General features: G+C 50.7%; 1 long non-coding RNA gene across 1 annotated transcript; it reads left to right on the top strand.

Moving 5' to 3' along the window:
• Positions 1-8,866: 8,866 nt before the first annotated feature.
• LOC118653084 lies at positions 8,867-11,482 on the top strand. The gene is made up of 3 exons (XR_004966776.1): positions 8,867-9,120; positions 9,982-10,032; positions 11,396-11,482. It is a non-coding gene; the product is annotated as an uncharacterized LOC118653084 (long non-coding RNA).
• The last annotated feature ends 2,048 nt before the right edge of the window (positions 11,483-13,530 follow it).

Below are 13,530 nucleotides of genomic sequence, written 5' to 3'. Positions count from 1 at the left end.
GGGCTGTGGGTATGATTTTGCTGGGGGTTTTTTGGGGGTTTTTTTTTGTTTGTTTTTCTCCCCCACGGGAATATCCAGTTCTCCCAGCACCAGCATACTACAGAGGCTGTCCTTTCCCCACTAGAACCGTCTTTGCAGCCTTTTTGGAGTCATTTCACCTGCATGCAAAGGTTCCTGTCTGGGCTCGCTATTCCACTGGTCTGTGTTTTACCTTCTTTTTAAAAAATATATATTTTTGCCAAAACCGGTTTGGCTCAGTGGATAGAGCGTCGGCCTGTGGACTGAAAGGTCCCGGGTTCGATTCCGGTCAAGGGCATGTACCTGGGTTGCAGGCACATTACCAGTGGGAGATGTGCAGGAGGCAGCTGATGGATGTTTCTCTCTCATCGATGTTTCTAACTCTCTATCTCTCTCCCTTCCTCTCTGTGAAAAATCAATAAAATATATTTAAAAAAATATATATATGTATATTTTTATTGATTTCAGAAAGGAAGGGAGAAGGAGGGAGAGTTAGAAGCATCAGTGATGAGAGAGAATCACTGGGAATTGAACCCGGAACCCTCCAGTCCACAAGCCAGTGCTCTATCCACTGAGCCGAACTGGCCAGGGCAGGGTCTGCTCATTTTAGATGTTCATCTCATCCAAAAAAACAAAAACAAAAAAACTGACACAGCTGTATCCAGGTTGGCGTTGGACCCCGTTGATGGGCACTGTGGTCCGGGCAAGTTGGCCCCCTCCCCCCCAAAAAATCACCACCGCTCGTCCACCCCTTGTCAGCGTGGCCCCAACACACGCGTCTCCTCAAACCACGCTTATTTCCAAGACCTCTTCCACTCGGGACCTCCCAGACCTGCCCCCAGGCCTGTCGTCCTGGCTGGCCACGAGTACCCTTGACCACCCCTCCATCCCCCCCTCCCCCCCATAATGGGCGGGTGCATATGAGTCAGTATCTCCCTGACCCCTGTGAGCTACTCTAGCAAGTCAGTCGAACCCAGCGGGGCAGGAGGCCATGGGGAGCCTCCCATGTGTACAGGAGCTGGGAACAGCCTGGGGGCCCCCGGACCTGGCATGGGCATCTGAAGCGAAAGCCATCTGTTGAGACTGAACCCTTAACTGGTGGGAGCGGACACTCCACCCGGGTGGGTAACAGGGTTGGGTTCAATTGTAGGAGACCTCGCTAGCGGCATGGCCAATTGTAGGGTGTAACACACACACACGGTAACAGCGGTGCCAGGAACGAACTATCCAGTTAGAGTGTGGGAGTAGCTGGATAGTGCACAGGACGGGGAGGTCTGGGGCTTTCTGCTCAGCACATCACCCCGTAACTGGGCGCTGGAGTTTAAACTTGGCATGTCATTGTCGTCAGGTGTCCCAAACTCATCTTTCTTTGGATTCCCCTCAAAACCACTTAAAAGGTGTCTAGCCCGGCCGGTGTGGCTCAGTGGTTGAACCAGGAGGTCAGGGTTCGATTCCCAGCCAGGGCACATGCCCGGGTTGCGGGCTCGATCCCTAGTGAGGAGTGGGGGGACGTGCAGGAGGCAGCCAGTCCCTGATTCTCTCTCATCATGGATGCTTCTGTCTCTTTCTCTCTCTCCCTTCCTCTCTAATTTCAATAAAAATATGTTTTAAGAAATAAATAAAAGTAAAAAATGCCCAGACGGTGGGTGGGATGTGGCGCCGTTTGCTGTCCGTCTGGGGTGTTCGCGCCCACAGTCCGGACGTGGCGGGAAGGCATTGAAAAGCCAGAGACAGAAGAATGTCTTTTGTGTTTTTTCTTCCTTTTATTTTTTCCTGAGGCCCCGGCCGCCCCTGAGCCTTCGCAGAAGGAGCGGGGCCTCCCTTCTCCCTGCGCGGGGCCTCTTCCGGAGCTGGCCCAGGGCTCTCGGAGCAAGGCCTCCCTCCCGCTGCTCCCAGATGGGGGAGGGGGCCTCGGCAGAGATGTCTCTCTCCCCCGTTCAGCTTTCCCAGGGACGCAGGGGGGGGGGTGCAGGGAAAGGTTGCGCCCCGAGAAAGGCTTCTGTGCCGAAAACTGGCACCCCGTTTTCACCCGGCTCTCTCCTGGGGCTTGAGTTTCTTTCTTCTTTAAAAAAAACTATTTTTTTTTATTTTTATTGATTTCAGAGAGGAAGAGAGAGATAGCGACATCAATGATGAGAGGGAATCGTGGATCGGCTGCCTCCTGCACATTGGACCGAGCCCGCAACCCAGGCACGTGCCCTTGCCCGGAATCGAACCCGGGACCCTTCGGTCCGTAGGCCGACACTCTGTCCACTGAGCCACACCGGCTAGGGCTCGAGTTTCATATAGAGGGTGTGTCCCACCCGCCCCAAAATGTATACACACTTTGAGTGATGATCCAGCCAGTGTGTTGTCACGTACTGTTCATTTTCAACATTGAAGGGAATCACAGAAATGAATTTTTTTGGGGGGGAGGGGGGGAGTTCAAGGCCTGTTTTCAAATGAATGATCGTTCAGGCCCAGGCCCTGCTGATCAGGCAAAGCCACGGGATCCCAAACATCAAGAACCCTTTCCTTCGGTATCTGTGGCCCCTCGGTATCTATGTACCAGCTGTTGCCAGTTTGGGGCTGTAAACGCTTATCTTTGATGTATCCCCATAAAAAAAAAAAAAAAAAAGCTAGCGGGTCCGTTGTCTTTGTTCCAAGCTGAGCCTGGCTTCCCCCATTCCTCCAAATCCGTGAAACCCAAGAAGGAGCAAACATCAGTGAGTTATCCGCCGTTCCAGTGCATGTACGTGTTTTGGGACACGGGGTTCCCCCCAAAATGTGTCCCCCCACACATGTCTACCCCCTTCGACTATAACGATAAGGACAGTGTCTGTGCGTCCACTGCGTGTTTTGCTTTGTGTTTCAAGCGGCCAGTCGCCTGTGAGGGTGGGTTTCCTTTGTTCAAACCGTAGCCTGGCTGCAAAGAAAGGGACCTCAGCTGAGTGATCGTCCGGTTCGTTAACGCCTGCGTCCGGGTTTGCCCAAGCCCCTGGTGGGATAAAGCTTTACGACGAAGGGGGTCACCACCCCCCGCAGCGGACAGTCACGACGGCACGAACAGTGAGGCCAGGAGAACCAGGTGGCCGAGTTCAACCGTCGGGGGCCGCGTGACCTGGAGCGCGGTTGCCGACCTCTCTGGGCCTCCGTGTCCTGGTCTGTGAACGTGGAACCGGACAACCCAGGGGTCCCGGCCGCCCCTCGCTCCTGGAGCCCACTCAGCAGAGACAGGGTCGAATCCCAGAGGAGCGTTGATTGCAATCCTGCCGGCTGGAGGGGGCGAGCAGCAGGTCCTCCAGGAAATCTGCTCTGCCCCCACCCCCCATAAACTAGCTGCTTCATCTGGGTAGAAGGACAAAGAGGACGTGCGTACGTGCAGCAGGCCGAATTACAGGCTCGGGAAAGTATGCGAGGGATAAAGGTTACAGGTTGCAGACAATGCGGGCTGGGGGAGGGAGGGGGGTTTGCAGAGGGCCGGTGCCTCCTGGCGCCTCCGGGCCCAGATCATAGGCCACAGGGGCTCGGGGTTGAAAGGGCGGGTGCCTCCAGGACCAGGAGGCTGTAAATCTTTCCCTGATGATGGCAGTTCTCGGGACAGGAGGGCGGGCCGAATTCCGCCGTGGGCTCCCTGTCCCGGGGCCCACCAGTCCCGGCCAGGCCAGAATGTGTGCGGTTAACAGGGCCAGATCGATCCCTCGCATCACGGGAGCTGGTCCCCACTGTTCTCCTTCTGCCCCGGACGAGAGGGGTGGGGGTAGGAAACAAAGCCATAGAATGAGGGGCTCCCAGGAGCGCAGGCATCAAACCACGCCGTTCCCCACGGCCCTACTGCCTTGAATTTCCGCGTCTGAACTTGTCATTTTGTCCTGAAAAGGCCTTCCCTGCCTCTGGGGTATCGTTTCCGATACGGTTACCCACATGGCACCCGTTCACAAAGCGATCTTGTCAATGATTCTGATACAAAATTTATTTCTGTCCGTAACTCAAAATCGTTTGCCGTCTCATCATTTTGTAATTTCCAGTTCTACTTGTTTTTCATTCTGAGCCGTTGGAATGACATTTTCAAAGCTATTGTTTCATAAAAACATTTTCATATTGCCTGAAATGCTTTTTATTGAAGTCAAATACATTTTTATTGTCTTTTTTTTTTCTTTTTACCTTTCCTTTTCATTTTTTACTTTTGTTTTTTTGAGACAAATATATTTAAAAGATTCGCGCAAATGTCCTAATGGCAGAAGAGGTAGCCTGGGGATCCTCTGGAGTCGCCAACACAAAACCCCTTCCCATCCTGTTTTATGTTTTAACATTCACCTGATGTCATCCTTGGTGCTGTAAGAGGGTTGTGTTCCTTTTGTTCCTAAGGATTTCTCGCCCTCCCTCCAAAAGTCCCATTTTCCCAGAGCAGCACATACATTTTTTTATTTTTTTTTCACGACGGGGCAGGACTTTGTGTCTCTGCCATTTCAGTGCAGACGCCATAGTTCAGCACTCTCTTTCCATCAAGGGTTTCTGCATGCGGCCTGGGGTTTCACGGTTTTAAGAAAAGCCCTCAGGACAGAAGTCCGCCCTCAAACAAAAGGGACGTCCTCTTTCCCCCTTTTTCCCCCCAAACTTTCCCCCTAAAACCAACCCCGGCGTCTGAGAAAACACCCAGTGTGCGCGCCCAGCTCTCCCAGCTTCTTTGCTGCTTTGTTTCAAAAAGCAAAAAAGGACCCCACACCACGGCTGATGGTGGGATTGAGGCCGGTCTTGCCCACCGGGCAGATCTTGCTGGGGGCCGGCGAGGGGGGTGGAGACGCTGCAGACCCGGTGGTTGGAATGTGACTGCTTTCTTCTCGTCGTCCACCCTCCCCCTGTCTGTCCCCACGCTTCCGGTGGGGGAGGGGGCAGGGGTGGGTCAGGGCTGGGGGATGGGTTTCCACTGAGGGGCTTCAGCCTGAGCTTCTTTGTTCTTTGCAGCCAGAGGAATCCGGGGCCGTGAGTCCCCATGCAGGGCCGGTTGGAGTGAGGCCGCAGCCGAAGGTGGGAAGGGCCCACGGAGGTGGAGAGAGAGCTGGGCCGGTGCAGGAGAGAGAGGAGAGAGAGAGCCAACCTTCCTCAAACACTGGGCACGGACCCCAGCCCTCTGTTCTCTGAAACATTCTTATTTTTTAAAAAAAAAATATATATATATTTTTATTTATTTCAGAGAGGAAGGGAGAGGGAGAGAGAAAGAGAGACACCCATGATGAGAGAGAATCACGGACCGGCTGCCTCCTGCACGCCCTAGACTGGGGATGGAGCCCGCCACCAGGCATGTGCCCTCACCGGGAATCGAACGGTGACCTCCTGGTTCATAGGTCGAGGCTCAACCACGGAGCCACGCCGGCCGCGGCTGAAATACCCTTCTTGGTAAAGAACTCCTTATCGGTTTCTATGAGTTTCTTGATGTCATCCGTTAGTCGTTCATTAACTGATGATACTGCCAATGGAGCCTCTTGCCTCCTTTCTGTTAACCTCATACAGGATGGCATTTGGGACAGACAGAGTCCCTCCGGCAACCTTTTCTGTGCCATTTGCTCGTCTGCCTTTTCTCTGTTACCATCTCTCAATCCCAGGGACTGAAAACTTCCTTTAAAAAGAAGAATTACAGAGATTCCCCCGTAGGATGTTGTCTCCCAGCCATCCCTGTCCGCCAGTCTTCCTCTCCTTTGTGTGGTGACCTTGTGAGGACATTTTTAAAATCCTTTCTGATCATTACCCCCTCCTTAATTAACTTTTTTTTTTTAATTTTAGAACAGTTTTATATTTACATAATCATTTCAGAGAGTTCCCCTGTAACATAGACACTGAGTGGCCAGATTATGATGACCAGCCTGAATATTAGGACCACCCCATCAGTACAATGAAGTGAATTAGTTATGCAAATAATAATAATAATAATAAAACCTGGCCCTAGCCCGTTTGGCTCAGTGGATAGAGCGTCGACCTGCGGATGCAAGGGTCCCAGGTTCGATTCCGGTCAAGGGCATGTACCCTGGTTGTGGGCACATCCCCAATGGGGAGTGTGCAGGAGGCAGCTGATCGATGTTTCTCTTTCATCGATGTTTCTAACTCTCTATTCCTCTCCCTTCCTCTTTGTAAAAAATCAATAAAATATATTTAAAACAAACAAACAAACAGAAAAACCTGGAGAGTATTTGCTTAGGAAGTTTTCAATATTCAGTGTTTTTGGAAGTGTCAGTGAAGTACTGATGGGGTGGTCATAATCTGGCCACTCAGTGTGTGTGTGTATATATATATATCAAACATCTTACATTACTGTGGTACATTTGTTATAGTTACTAACCCAATATGTTGGAATCTTATCATTAAGTGAACTCTATACTTCATTCAGATGTCCTTGGTTTCTTCATCATGTCCTCTCCTTGTCCCAGGATAGCACCGTACCTTCAGCACACCCGTCTCAGATCTCTTCTTTTTTTTTTTAATATATTTTCATTGATTTCAGAGAGGAAGGTAGAGGGAGAGAGAGAGAGATAGAAACATCAATGGTGAGAGAGAATCATTGATTGGCTGCCTCCTGCACACACCCCACTGGGGATGGAGCCCACAACCTGGGCATGTGCCCTTGACCGGAATCCAACCCAGGACCCTTCCGTCCACAGGTTGACGCTCGATCCACTGAGCCGGACCGGCCAGGGCTCAGATCTCTTCCTGCTTGTGAGAAGACTTTGTGTTTTGTTGTCTTTCTTCGATGACTTTGTGTTTTGTCACTTTTTTCAATGACAGTTTACACTCAGTATGATTAGATTTAGTTGCCTTGACAAGCCTAAATGGTTACCAGGCAGGGATTTTTGTAGAATGTCCCTCCAGTGGAATTTCGAAAATAGTCATTTAGAATGCCCACCCCGTAAAACCTGCTTTCTTCAGAATCACACCATTCAGGGTGTTTGGGGTCCTCACGGTGTTTGACAGCCACCCCTACATTCTTACCATCCTGTGAAGAAAACCCAGCACCGTGAGCTGACTGTCACTCCCCACCCTTCCCTCCCCTATGACCCACCCCTCACTAATCCGCTTTCTGTCCCCCTGGGTTTGCCCATTGTGAACGTCTCATATAAGTGGATTCCATCAAAATGTGATCTTTCTTTTTTATTATTATTATTAATTAAATCTTTATTGTTCAGATTATTACATTGGTTCCCCTTTTTCCCCCCCATAACTCCCCTCCACCCAGTTCCCACCCCACCCTCCTCCCTCACTCCCCACCCACTGTCCTCATCCATAGGCGCACGATTTTTGTCCAGTCTCTTCCCGCATCCCCCACACCCCTTTCCCCCCCAAGAATAGCCAGTCCACTCCCTTCCTATGCCCCTGATTCTATTATAATCACCAGTTCATTCTGTTCATCAGATTACTCACTTGATTTTCAGATTCACTTGTTGATAGATGCGTATTTGTTGTTCATAATTTGTATCTTTACCTTTTTCTTCTTCCTCCTCTTCTTAAAGGATACCTTTCAGCATTTCATCTAATACTGGTTTGGTGGTGATGAACTCCTTTAGCTTTTATTCAAAGTGATGAATGCCAAGAACCTACAACCAAGATGACTTTATCCAGCAAAGCTCTCATTCAGAATTGAAGGTCAGAGAAAGAGCTTCACCGATAGGAAAAAGCTAAAGGAGTTCATCACCATCAAAATGTGATCTTTCGTGTTTCCGTCACTTAGCGTAACATTCTGGGGGCTCGCTCATTCCGGAGCGTGAATGCCGTTCCTGTTCATGGCCCAACGATACGTCATCTTACAGACAGGCCATACCCCATAATTTGTTTCTCCACTCATCAGTGGATATCTCTCTGGGTTGTTTCGACTTGTTGACTATTGTGAGAAGGTGGCTGTAAGAAATCACAGATATCTTTTTACTTTGGGGGGTACATACGTAAAAGTAGAACAGTGCTTCCCACGGCAACTTTACGGTCCAATGACCAGGCTCTCCCAAACTCCCTTCCCAAGTGGCCGCACCATCTTACGTTCCCATCGGCAACGGGGGAGGGTTCCAGGTCGTCCACATCCTCCAAGGCACGTGTCGCCGTCATTTCCGCGATGTGTCCCCTCGTGAGTGTCAAATGGCGTCTCGTCCATCTGTCCATGGCACGTCCCTGTCCCTTGTGACTGATGATGGGGAGCATCTTTTCCATGTGCTGATCGGCCACCCGTTTCTCCAGTTTTTGGGGTGCGTGTGTGTGTGTGTGTGAATAGTCTATTCAAAGCCTTTGCCCATTTTCAAATTTTATTTTGGATTTTTAAAGTTTTTGCCTTGTAAGATGCCTTTGCCAGTTGCGCGACTTGCACGTACCTCCTGCCATGGGGTGGGTTGTATTTGCGCTTTCTCAGTTGCGTGCTCTGAAGCCAAATCTTTCGTGTCACGGTGAAGTCCGATCTGTCTTTTCGGTGGGTTGGTCTTGTGTTGCTTGTGCTTTGGGTGTTGGCATCTAAGAAACTAGACCTGACCTCAAGGTCCCACGGACTCACACCTGTGTTTCCTTCTAAGACGTGCACATCTGAATCTCTTACACGTAGGTCTCTCGTCCATATCGAGTTCATTTTTGCATGTGATGGGAGGTAGGAGTTCTGATCGGTTTTGGCAGCTTCTCCAACTTCCGTTGCATCGAGAATACACTTTTCTTCCAGATTCGATGTCCTTTACACCCACATCCTTGAGGGTTGGACTAGGGGATAAATCTAGACTGGGGCGGGGGGTGGGGGGGGGAGGATGGGATGGTTAGGAGACACCTTAGGGTCTAAGAGCCTCGTCCCGATGGCAGCGTTTCCTAATGAAGTCTCCTTTTCTGTATATTCACCTCCTCATTGTAGGATACGCTCCATCTGGCTCATAAAACGGATCTAAATTTTCCTACTCGAGTAGACGGATGAGCCATAGCAGCGGGCAGCTCTCTCTGGGATGGTCCGAGGCTCAGGGAGCTCTCTGGGCTCCAAAGCCAGCTGCTCGGGGCTGCAGAGCAGCCGGGCAGACACAGGCAGGCAGAGCGGTCAGTGTCAGAACAGCGGCTGGAACGGGTGGGAGGCGACGGGCCGAGAAACCACACGACCAAGCGCCGCAGAGTGGACATGAGGTATAGTGTTGTCTCATCTTCATAGCACTTAGTTTTTCATTCTGAGAGCATGTCCTGGTCACCACACACAGAGGACACACACAGTAAAAAGTAAAAGAGAAAGACTCCCTCCTCTCCCCCCCAAAAATCCAAATTGCCTCAGCCAAGAGGAGCCTAAAGAACCAGGAGGACTGACTACGTACGGTCTGTGTGTCATTTCGCAACAGGGAGGGGATGTGAGAATGAAACGGAGGGAATCCAAGTTAGGGATAGACTTCAGTTCATCACAAAAACATACAGACACGACGTCCCCTCCCCGGGAAACTGCCATTTCCAGGTGGGAGGACCACTGTCATAGGAGGCACAATCCTAAGGGCCCGCCCTTCTGTGGAGTGGTGTTGTTTTTTTAAATCTGAGATATAATAATATTACATTCAATGAACATTGATATCTCAAGAAAAAAAGGACTTTAAGTATAAGGATGTTAACCAAAACTGTACTGACATAGCATAATATCGCACAAGTTGTAGGAAATATTACAAATCTGCAAATAACAGGATTACTTCTATTATACTGTAAAATATTTTTTCTCCTCTGGCTCTATATTTTTTTAAGTTTTAATAACATTTATTTATTTATTCTATTCGGATGTATTTTATTTCCCACCACTTTGTTAATGAGATTAAAAGATTGTCTCCAAAGAACCAAGGGAAAGTATACAGTGAAACAGCAGAGAATTCTAGAATGGGCCAAGTCAGTCAGCACTTGACAGCCGTGAAGCTAGAGAAAACAATAAAGACAATTTATTTGCTCAGCAAACGGTTAAAGTAATTTTGTTTCATGGCACTAATTGAAACTAACTGTAAATACTTCCTTCACAAGGCCTGGTGTCTCTCATTAAGGACAAAGATAATGTACCCTTCGGTTTTCAAGGTAAGCCTGTAACCTTTGTTAAATGTTCTTATGTTAATGACCTTGAGCAGATAGTCACAATGAGTAGGAGAGATAAAAAAAAAAATTAGGATATTACCCTGGGGTAAAAAAAGGAACTCTTACCATTTGCAACAGCGTGGATGGACCTGGGGAGCGTTATGCTAAGCGACATAAGCACTCATTTGTGGACTATAATGAACAACATAATCTGATGAACAAAAGCAGATCCAGAGACAGAGAAGCATCAACCAGACCGTCAAACCTCAGAGGGAAGGTAGGGGAGGGTGGGGGTAAGGGGGAGAGATCAACCAAAGGACTTGTATGCAAGCATATAAGCCTAACCAATGGACACAGACACCCGGGGGGTGAGGGCATGAGCGGGGAGGGGCGGCGGGGGTAATGTGGGGATAAGGACACATACGTAATAACTTAATCAATAAAGAAATTTTTAAAAAAATATATTTTATTGATTTTTTACAGAGAGGAAGGGAGAGGGAGAGAGAGCTAGAAACATTGAGAGAGAGAAACATCGATCAGCTGCCTCCTGCACACTCCCCACTGGGGATGTGCCCGCAACCAAGGTACGTGCCCTTGACCAGAGTCGAACCCGGGATCCTTGAGTCCGCAGGCAGAAGCTCTATCCACTGAGCCAAACCGGTTAGGGCAAGAAATTTTTAAAAAAAATTATGGTACTTGGTAGCAGCAAGAAGAAAATATGTACGTAGTTTCCCATAAACAAGTCATATTTTTTGAAAAAGGGAGAACATGTGGTCCACATGTCACCTATGGAATGTGTAATCTTGCTAATTACTTAGTATTTGGAAAAAGGCTTTGAAGAGGAGATGTTCTGGCTCTGTGTTTGTCCATCAGTTTCTGTTGTTCGTTTTATTCCACAAATGAGTGAGATCATGGGATATTTATGTTTCTCCGACTGGCTTATTTCGCTTAGCACAATGCTCTCCAGTTCCATCCACGCTGTTGCAAATGGTAAGAATTCCTTCTCTTTTTACCGCAGCGTAGCATTCCATTGTGTAGACGGGCCACGGTTTTCTAATCCACTCGTCTGCTGATGGGCACCGAGGCTGTGTCCAGATCTTCGCTATGGCGAATTTGTGCTGCTGTGAACATAGGGGTGCCTACGTCCTTTCTGATTGGTGTTTCTGGTTCCTTGGGATATAGTCCTAGAAGTGGGGTCACTGGGTGAAACGGGAGTTCCATTTTTAGTTTTTTGAGGCAACTCCAGACTGCTTTCCCCGTAGAGCGTGTAGTCCGTATCTAGACCCTGCTCTACATGTGTGTGTTGACTCAAGTAATCGTCAACAATCTCTGACTGCCATCCATACAAGTCTGTCCCATCTTACAGACCGGAAAAGAAGGCGCCGGAAGCCAGTCCGCCCAAGGAGGCATTGCCGTCAGAGCTGGAGCGTGAGTCCGCCTGTGCCCCAGGGCTCATCCCCCGGGGGACTGTAGAGGTGGGTGCTTTCCTGCTCTCTCAGTGTGCATGCCCACAGAGCCATCCACGCACGATTGATTGATTGATTGATTGATTGATTGATTGTCCATCGCGTTTTCCTACCCATCCCCGTGATCGGAGCAGACTTCCTATGCCTGGGGCATTGCCTCCCAGTCGTCACTAGGCCAGGGAGGCATATTCTAGGGGTGTCACCTTCTAAACGCCTTCACATATTACTTCCCTTGAAATGTAAGAACTACTAGAAACGGCAATTTTTTTTTTTTGTCGTCAAAAACTGTTCAACATGGATCATTCCCAGGGTTCAGCCTAAACCTTCCTCCTTTACGCTGGCCTTTTCATGTATCATTGTCTCTGTCTATCCATTCGGTGAGCCCAGGGGATGGAAGTGGAGGTATAACTGGACAACCCAGGGGTCCGGGCTGCGGGTCACTGCTTGAGGCCACTGATGAGAGACGGGGTTGGATCCTAGGGGAGTGCTGATTCCAGTCCTCTCAGCAGCACAGGACAGCAGCCGGGCAGCCATAAACACCCCCCCCCCCACACACACACCATAAGCCAGCTGCTTCTTTGGGGTAAAAGGACAAAGATTACGTGCAACAGTAGGAATTGCTGGTATGGAAAAGCAGGCAAGAGAGAAAAGGTTACAGGTCACAGGCCATGCGGGCTGCGGACTGGTTTGCACAGGGCCGATGCCTCCCGGCGCCCCAGGACCAGATCCCAGGCCATAGGGGCTGCGGGTTGCAAAGGCCAGGCGCCTCTGGAACCAGGTAGTTTCAGCCACGAGGCTGCACATTTTTCCCTGATGATAAGCGGTTCTCGGAAAAACAGGGTGGGCTGCATTCCAACGCGAGCTGCCCCGTCCCGGGCTGGAACGGGCTTTCTCTAACCGGGACAGAACCATCGGGGTGAACAGAGCAGGATTAATATGAATATTTCTGATGAGGGCAGTGGACCCCCCACTCTTCTCCTTCTGCCCCTCACGTAACCACCTCCCCGGAGGCACACGGTCCCCAGCCTTTCACGGTGACCGACCCCTGCAGGGGGGGGTCTCTTGGGTGTGAGATCATTGGCTACGAGCTTGGGGGGATGGGGAAGGGGTCCGAGCCACTTAATCCCCCAACGGACAATTGGGAAAAGGGAAAGGTATGCAAAACACTATGCAGATGACCCGGTGGAATCCGGGGCGCAATTTCCCCTCGGGCTTGGGACGATGTTCCAAGCTATGCAGATGCAAACATCCTGGTTCCCAAGCGCCCATGACACCCGCAGGGGCACTGTGGGGGGTGGGGGTGGGGGATGGAAATCCTTGTTCACTCGTGTTGTAGGAAAGTGCTATTCCCCCCGTCCCTGGATTGTTGGTAGACATTCAGGTGTTTCCAAGTAAAGGCTCTTGTTTTATAAAGGGATCTAAGTTCTTTTTTTTTTTTTTCTCCCTCTTTTTTTGGTGGTTGGCGAGTTTGATGGAATCGATGGTCTTGGCATTCGTTTGCACAATTTAAAGTAGAAAAAAATAGGGGAACAGGGGGATCTCGCTGAATGGGAACCACGAGGGACCTGTGGGTTCTGGGTTCTGCGGGGCGGGGATTGCATCGCTGTGGGACACCGAGCTTGGGTGGGTCTCGGGGTGCCCGGGGTGGGCGGCGGCGGAATAGAGCCGATGGTGCCCGCAGACGTTTACCGGGAAACGGGAATGATGATTTCCTGAACGTGGGACACGCACCGAAAACCGGGGAGCCATTGTCTTGAACCCCGGGGCGGGGTGCCCCCGGGGCGGGCGGACCCCCGGCCCCCTTGATCGCCGGCGGGCAGCGCGCAGGCGCCCCGCTCTGCGGCAAGAAGGCAGCACTGCGGCGAGTTGCCGCGCACGCGCGGGGCCGCAGGGGTTCGGGGGTGCGGAGGGGGCGCCTGCGCAGACGGGACCGGCTGGCGCGTTCTGGGGGCGCTGCGGCGGCGAACCCCGCGCAGAGCGGAGCGGCCGCCGGAGATGCCTGACGTCTCGGTGTGAGCTGCGGCCGGCGGCGCCA

Source organism: Myotis myotis, unplaced genomic scaffold (assembly GCF_014108235.1).
Source record: "Myotis myotis isolate mMyoMyo1 unplaced genomic scaffold, mMyoMyo1.p scaffold_m19_p_38, whole genome shotgun sequence".
NCBI lineage: Eukaryota > Metazoa > Chordata > Mammalia > Chiroptera > Vespertilionidae > Myotis > Myotis myotis.
The sequence above is the reverse complement of the archived record's forward strand: the minus strand, read 5'-3'. Positions and strand labels throughout refer to the sequence as shown.